Source organism: Herpailurus yagouaroundi, unplaced genomic scaffold, assembly GCF_014898765.1.
Source record: "Herpailurus yagouaroundi ecotype Mexico unplaced genomic scaffold, PumYag 216, whole genome shotgun sequence".
Lineage (NCBI taxonomy): Eukaryota > Metazoa > Chordata > Mammalia > Carnivora > Felidae > Herpailurus > Herpailurus yagouaroundi.
Genome location: NW_024412447.1, coordinates 341,172 through 349,194, shown reverse-complemented (window position 1 = coordinate 349,194; position 8,023 = coordinate 341,172).

Here is an 8,023-nt window from a genome sequence, read left to right as displayed (position 1 = left end):
TGTCCGCGAGTCTGACAACCCCAGGACCTCGAGTGAGTGGGTCCTCCCGTGTCCGTGAGACTGACGACCTAGGGACCTCGTGGGAATGGGTCCCAGTGCGTGTCCTCCCGTGTCCGCGAGTCTGACGACCCCGGGACCTCGTGGGAGTGGGTCCCAGTGCGCGTCCTCCCGTGTCCGCAAGTCTGACGACCCCGGGGCCTCGTGGAAATGGGTCCCAGTGCGCGTCCTCCCGTGTCCGCGAGTCTGATGACCCCGGGGCCTCGTGGGAGTGGGTCCCAGTGCGTGTCCTCCCGTGTCCTTGAGTGTGACGACCCCGGGACCTCGCAGGAGTGCGTCCCAGTGCGTGTCCTCCCGTGTCCGTGAGTCTGACGACCCGGGGCCTCATGTGTACTCAAAGTATTGCCATTTGAGCATCTTCTCAATATCAGAAAAGGCTCCTGGGAGATTCTGTGCTCCTCTGGGGATGCGGTCTTGGGCCCCGGCGTGCATTTACACGTGCAGCGCGGCTCAGGGTGCACGCGTGGGGCGCCCACTGGCCGCGTGTTGCTGTGGCTGCCGGTCTGCCCGGCATGCTCCGTGTGCAGTGCCGACGTGTGCACGGCTGTGGGTCTGGTGCGGACCTGGGGACGGCCTCCTCCTGGGCCCTGGCTCCCGCTGCTCGGAACCGACCTGTGGGAATCGGCCGGATGTCTGTGACGTTCATCCACGTCTCTGGACCTCTGTTTTTCTGTGTCAGCAGGGCCCCAATGTTCTCCACGATTGATTCTGTTAAAGTCACACATCTGACCCTGTGAGCCGTAGGTCTATAAATAACTCTTATCTTCCTAAATCCATTAGAATGCCTCCTCGTCCTGTGGCTCGGCACGTGAAGGCCCTGATTTGATGTCAGAGTGTCCCCAAGGGAGGCGGCCTGGGGGCCCCACGCTGGCAGCAACCTGGCCTGGGGGACTGGGTTTGGGGGGAGACAGTGAGGGAGACTGGGGGAAGGACCCTGGGCAGGGCGGAGGTGCGTGTCGAGGGACCCCCCTCAGAGGGTGGGCATTGGGTCCCAGAGCCTCTCTCTTCCCTCCTGCTGCAGAATGAATTCCCCAAGTTTGGCAGCCCCAGACATTGGGGGCCTCGGGGAGCGGCTTAGCTGGGCGGTTCTGGCCTGGGTCCCCCGAGAGGAGGAGGTCGGTGGGGGGGGCTGGGTCTGCCTCCCTGGGGCTGCCCCCCACGCCCCATGTGCAGGGAAGCCTCGATCCTGGTGCGGGAATGCTCCCGGGGACGCCTGGGCTCCCCCCGCGAGTGGCCCGAGGGAGTGAGCCTGTCAGTAGAAATGTGACTCCCACTCGTGGGGACGTAGGGTGTCACTGCCCAGCGCGCAGCCCCGAGGTCAGGGCTCTGGCCGCTGCGTCCCGCTGGTGGCTGGAGCCGTGACCGGCGTCAGGGGCGCCGTGGCACGGGGCGTGTCCTGACCACCACAGGCAGAGGGGCGCGAAGAACCCTGAGACCCCGTGGCGCAGATGAGCAGCTGGAGGCCGGGGACGGCGGCGGCCGCTGCTCGTGGCTGTGTAGCCGCCAGCCCTCCTCCGCCCCCGTCTGCAAGGCCGCACCGAGCAGCATCCTCCCTCCGTCCTCTGAGACTGCTTCCTGGCCTGGGCCTGGGGCCACACAGCCACCGAAGGAAGGCACGGGCTTTGAGCCTCCAGGTCTGGCGTTTTGTCACAGCGGCCGCGGGAAACTCGAACCGAGGCCCGGCTGGGTGTGGGGCCGAGCCCTGTGCCCATCTCCAAGGCTAGGGTCGACCACCACCTGAGCTGCCCGGCACTCGGGCCCCTCCTCAGAGGCTGGGCCCTGCTGCCTGCCGTGGGGCCGAGGCCCCCGAAGCATCTTCCCCAGCTGGGCCCTGGGCCCGATCCCTCTGGCACCAGGCGGGCACAGACCCGGGCTTGTGGGCTCGTGAAAGCGTACTTTTGTGTGCCTGAGACAACAAGCTGGGCGATTGTTCCTGCCCCCTTGCGGCCCCCAGGGCGGTGCCAGGGGCTCCGTACGGCATCCACTGCCGGGAAGGGGTCCGGGCTTGTGTGGTCACCCCCACCCTCCGTGGCCTGGGGACTGTGGCCACGCAGACGGAGCCCCACACCGCCCCCCGCCCCCAGGTGCAGGGGCCGTGGTGGCCTCTCTGTCCCCGGTGGCCCCGGTCCTCTCTGCTCCTCTGGGGGCTGACTTGGACCCCGCGAGGCACGGAAGCGGTCAGGGCGTGGCTGGGGCCCAGCTGGGTGGACCCCCGGCCCCGATAAACACTGGGATACATACACAAAAGCACACCAACTGTTGGCTGAGGGAGGGAGGTGCTGGGAGATTCGGTCTCTGGCTTCCGTGGGCCAAAAACACTTCGACCCGAGTCTCACACCTTCTACAAAAATTAGCTCGACATAGCTCACAGACTTCCACGTAAACATAGGAGGCTAAAACTTCCAGAAACACAAACAGGAGAAGATCCTGGGATCTCGAGCGAGCAAGGAAATTGCTCTGAGATCAGATACCCAAAGCGCAATCCGTAAAAGGGAAATTGGATTACTTGGAATTCCTGAAAATTAAAAACATTTGTCCTCCAGCCGCCTCCGTGAAGGAAACGAAAAGGCAACCTGCAGACGGGAGAGAATTTTCCAACCACACGTCCCACAAAGGGAAGAAATCCGGACACCCAACCAACGGTAAGACACAGCCACCCAGCGAGGGCGTGAGGGGGCGTCGCCCTGGAGAGAGCCGCACGGCCAGCGGGGTGCAGACCTTGGGGACCACACTGCACACCCATCGGGGCGGCCGGGGCGAAGGGTGGCGACAGCGGCCAGTGCCGGCAGCATGCGGGGCCGCGGTGCGGCTGTGCGGGAGACGGTGGCGTCTTTTTTTTTTTTTTTTTTTAAACGTTTATTTATTTTTGAGACAGAGAGAGACAGAGCACAAGTGGGGGAGGGGCAGAGAGAGAGGGAGACCCAGAATCTGAAACAGGCTCCAGGCTCTGAGCTGTCAGCCCAGAGCCCGACACGGGGCTCAAACCCACGGACTGCGAGATCACGACCTGAGCCGAAGTCGGACGCCCAACCGACCGAGCCACCCAGGCGCCCTGACGGTGGCGTTTTTAAAAAGGAACAAACCACATGCAGCACCAAGCAGCACGTGGCACAGCCGTGACACGGCAGAGAGAGGCGGGTGTGTGCTCGCAGGATGCCTCACGCCGAGGCTCCCGCAGCCTCCCTCTGGGGCCCCGCTCGGGCAGCTACCCGGCCGTCCACAGGGGACCGAGCCACGGACTCCGCTCGGCCCGCAGCAGCAGGACCCCAGGCGCGTCTCCAGAGGACGGTGCTGAGCAGAGACGCGGCCCTCATGTGCCCTGTGTGGCCTCCTTGAAAGGACAAAGCGAGGAACTGGCGGGGGGCGGGGAGGGAGCCGCTCGAAAAACGCCCCCCCCCCCGGGCGCAGCGGGGTGACGGGCCCATTGGCTGCACCCACATCAGGACCCTGCTCGTGGGACTGCGCTCGCGCTCTGCAAGACGTGAGCCCTGGAGGCAACCGGGTAAAGCATACGCAGATCCCCGGTATTTGGATTAAAAGGGAAAGACGGAGGCTGGGCGTCTAAGGGGCAGGAAGGAGAAGGCCAGAGGAAGGCGAGGTGGGGGCAGGGGTGGGGAGGGGCACAGACACCCCCGGACACCCTGCCGAGGGGCCTGGGTCACGGTCGGAAGCCCCCGGACAGCGTGGAGCCCAGGAGCCCCAAGTGCGGCGTGTGGTATGGAGGGCCCGGGGTCTGGCGGGACGGACAGCAGGGAGGACAGGGCCCGGGGAGGGTCGGCCTCGCGAGCCCGCGGCCTCCTCCCGAGGCCTCAGGCAGAGCAGGAGAGGGGCCCCAGGGGGGGTCAGCTCCCTGAGTCTTCACTTCGAAGCGGCACCCCCAGCCTGCCCCAGCCCCTCTGCCCACACGCCCAGAGGAAAGTCCCCAGAGCCACTCGTGTGGCCGCGGGCCAGTCCCTGGACCTCTCCAGGCCTTCCTGCCCCTCTCTGGAGTAGCCTGGGAACGCATCCCCTGCCCACAGTGGTCCAGAATCCCCTCCCTGACCTGGGGTGGGCTTGGGGGGCGGGGCTGGGGACGGGTGGCCCCGGGATCGCTGGGCAGCCTGGCCGGGCCAGAGTTAGAGGCCATCCTTGCAGTGACCACGCAGGTTCCTTCAGGAGTTCATTCCTTCTGCGCCCCTTTCACTGTTCCCGGCAGTGGGGGTGGCTCAGCGCCCCCACAGACACCCTTTCCGGCTGTCTGGCCTGAGGGTTCAGAGGAGGGACCCCCTCTTGCTGCGCGTGAGCGGCTGCGGCGGCTTTTCCGGGCCAGACACGGGTCTTGTGAGCCTCAGCGTCCCCACCTGTGAAGTGGGGGTAACGACCCCCACAGCCCTGTGGCAAGAGAAGACCCCAACAAGCGAGAGGAGCCTGGCAGGTCCCGGCCGCCCTGCACACCCTGCTGGGGCCAGCGGGGGCCCTCCGTGCCGCCCGTGGCTGCGGTCCGCCCGGCCTCACCTCGCCCGGCTGGGCAGCTGAATCAGCCGGGCGGTGACTCACTTTGAGGTCGGGCACTTCCCTCCCGGGGCCAGGGCTGCCGGGCCGTGCCTGGGGGAGGGTGACTCCTCGTCTGGGAGGCTCTCGCCCTTGGCGGTGGCCTGTCCGTCCGGGCCGACTTGGGGGTCCTGGGCCCCGCAGTTCAAAGGCTCCTGTGGCCGCTGCAGGCCATGGGGGCTCTGGTCCCTGAGACTCAGATCCAGACGGGGTCCCTGGGGTCTGGCCTCGCCTCCCCAGAGTGTGGCTTGACCCCACCCCCTTCCAGGAAGACTTTCCTGACGCCTCTGACCGCACTGACCTCGCTCTCCCCTCTTGGACGGCTCTTGCCTCCTGGGATGTGACCAAATTAGGAAGTCGATGACTCACTTCTCTGCCCCAGCCTCACCTCCAGTTGGGCAGGGCACCCCCTGTCTTCTGGGGGTCAGCTAGTCTGGTTCTAACTTAAGCTCCAAGGGCAGGGAAACCTTCAATTAGTCTCTCCATCTGGGCCGAGTAACCTCAGACCCACGGCAGGCTTGGGGGCCACCAAGGCCCTCAGAACCTTTCCACAGGAATCGTTCAACAAAGAAAGACCTTGTGCGGGTGCAGAGGATTTTAAAGTCCACGCGTAGAGCTCACACTCGGCCTCCCAGGTCGCGGGGTTGAATCTGCTGCTCCAGTGGGAGTCCGCTGCAGCTGGGGCTCAGGTCTGCCTCCAGGACAGAGCCCTGTGTCATCCCCCTGGACACCTCCCTTTCAGCCTCCCCGGTCAAACGTTCCTTTTCCCTTTACATTGGAGAAATCAGGCGCGTGTGTTTGGGGAATGTTCTGGGGAACTACCTCACCATGCTGGCGTCAGGGGAGCCTATGTCGGGCTGCGAACGCCCGGTCATTGGAATATAATCCAATTTGCCTCGAGTCCTGGTCCCATTTCTTATGAGCCGTGGGGCACCAGGCAGATTTCTTCACTTGCCCTGTTCAGGGCCTCGACTGTTTGGTGTACAAAGTGGGGGTACGAGGTGTGATTAGATGTGCCATGAAATGGGGTCCTTGCGTGGACACCACTGAGCAGGCGGTCTGGAGACACCCCAGTGTGGAGTTACTGCTACATGAGGCGTCCGATCATGTCGCACGCACTCACGATGATGCGAGGCTCTCCCGCTTTACCCAGACGTGTGAACCCCAGAGCCTGTGGCTCCGATGGGTCTGGCTCCCGGCTATGGGGCCCGTCCCGCACGTGCCAGCCGGACACGTGTCCTTCCTCGCCCTTCCTCTGCTCGTTGAACCCCCCCCCCCCCGTCTCCCTGGGGCTGGCCCCTGAGGATGCCCAGATGAGGAACGCCCACCCAGCAGCTGCTCTGGGACCCAGCTTTGTGGAGGTCACAGACGTGGCCTTGCACACGCGACTCCTCCGTGTAGTGTCCCTCTGAGGCCCGGGGGGCCTGAACACCCACCATAGATTGTGCAGGTTAAGACATGGGGCAGAGCCCGGTGAGCGTGGCTTGTCTCTGCTCCCTGACGTCAGGGCTCGGGGACCTCATGAGCAGGGGACAGCTGCTGAGGCGTTCCTCTGACCTTGTTCTGGGTACTCTGCTGGGCCCCGAGGACGGAACCCACGGCCCCTGGGGTGGCCTGAGCTTCTGCACAGCCGGCCTCCCTCTGTGGGCGCTGCACGGCCAGGAGCGGGGTGAAACGCCCGGCCGGAGGTGCTCTTAGGCCCTGCTGTGAGGGTTGGGGGTCGTCACCTCTGCGTATTCTCTGCCGTCCAGCCCACCTGGACTCAGGGAGGGGACCCGGGCCCCACTTCCTGGCGGGGGAGAGTTTGAAGAACAAGCAGTCATGTTTCTGAGTTGCCGCTCTCCCCCAGTTCCTAGGAACACTGGGCCCTGGCCGGGGGTCGGCAGACCACGTTGTGCTGGGCCTCATGTCTCTCCAGGGCCCCTCCTGGGGCAGTCTTGGGGTGGCCGAGGCCGCGGGCCAGCTCATCAGTCTACACCAGGCCGTGTGTCTCCCCACACAGGGGCCCTCTCAGTCTGGTCCACGGCTGTCCCCCACATAACCCCATGCGAACACGTTTGTCGGACGAACGCATGATCGACTGAACCCACACGTGAGCCCTTGCAGAGACCGCCTGGATCCGAATGGACTGAACTGCCTAGTCGAGGACCCCGAGGAGCCTCAGACGGGGCGGGGAGGCTGAGCCGAGAGAGGGCGCTTCACCAGCCCCAGTAGATGCCAGAGCTGGGACGGGAGCCCCCGGGGCCGCAGACCCCCCTGTGGTTCCCCCAAGCTGCCGGCTCAGGTGGAAACGTGTGGTGTTCGGCTTTCGGCTGATTTACAAATGCGCTCCGGCAAATGGTTCGTGTTTCTGAGGGACAGAGCCCTGGTCATGCCTGGAGACTCCTAGGAACACCCACGTTTCATTTTTCTAAAAACTAAATAGGTTGCCAGGAAAAACCCAACGAATTTAGGCAGTTCAGGTGTGAGTTCTCCACATCAGCTGCCGTCTGTGGTGTGTGCGTCTGTGAGTGGCCTCTCTGGAGGGGTGAGGGTGGCGGGGGACAGTCTCAGCAATCCGGGGCCTGGAGGAGGGGCAGGAGTGACCCCCGGGGGGCCCCGGGCCTGAGACTGTGGCCACACACCCTGGGGACCGTGAGCCTTGGTCCCAGGGGACGAGAAGTGCGGCCCCAGGAGCAGGGGGGCCTCGCCCAGCCGGGGCTGCCCCCGCTGCTGTGCCCCGCCACCCCCACACATTCCAGGCCACCCCCAGTCCAGGCCTCTCTCATGCGTCACCAGCCTCCCGGCAGCTCCCGGCCCCCTGCTTCCCTGCTTAGGCTCCGGCCCCAGACCGGCCCCAGGGAGCCTGCAGACCGAGACCAGCACAGAGCCCTTCCTCTCCTGGTGCTCCCACCCCCAGACCCGGGCAGCCCTGGTCCCCACCTGCCCCAGATCCACACCCCTCCCCAGGGCCTGCCCCTCACACTCCTCCTGCGCCCCCACCTCCAATTCCAGTGACCCCCGTCGGTCCTGCTTCACAATCCACTTGGGCCTCGCACACGGCGGCCGGTCCAGAGATCTCTGAGGCATGACAAGAACCAATGGGGAGTGTCTGGCCTCAGGGCGGGACCCAAGTTGGGACCCCCAGCGAACTTGCGCGGGCTTGGGGGCACCCACCATCACCCTCCCAAGTGCTGATGCCTGGGCTGCGTGGGGCCAAGGGAAGTTTCTCGACTCCCAGCTCCCGGGTAGAGCCATAGGAGACGGAGAACCTTCCGGAATGGAATGCAGGCCGCCCGCGGGTATTGAAGCTTCCTGTGCGGGAAGCTTCAGTCCTGGTCTCCGTCCCTCAGGTGGCCGCTGCTCCTGAACTAGGGGGTTGAACTACGGGGCCCCCAGAGGGTCCTTGAGGTGCTAGGGAGGGAAAGGGATCTCGGCTGTGGGCTGGCCAAGGGGC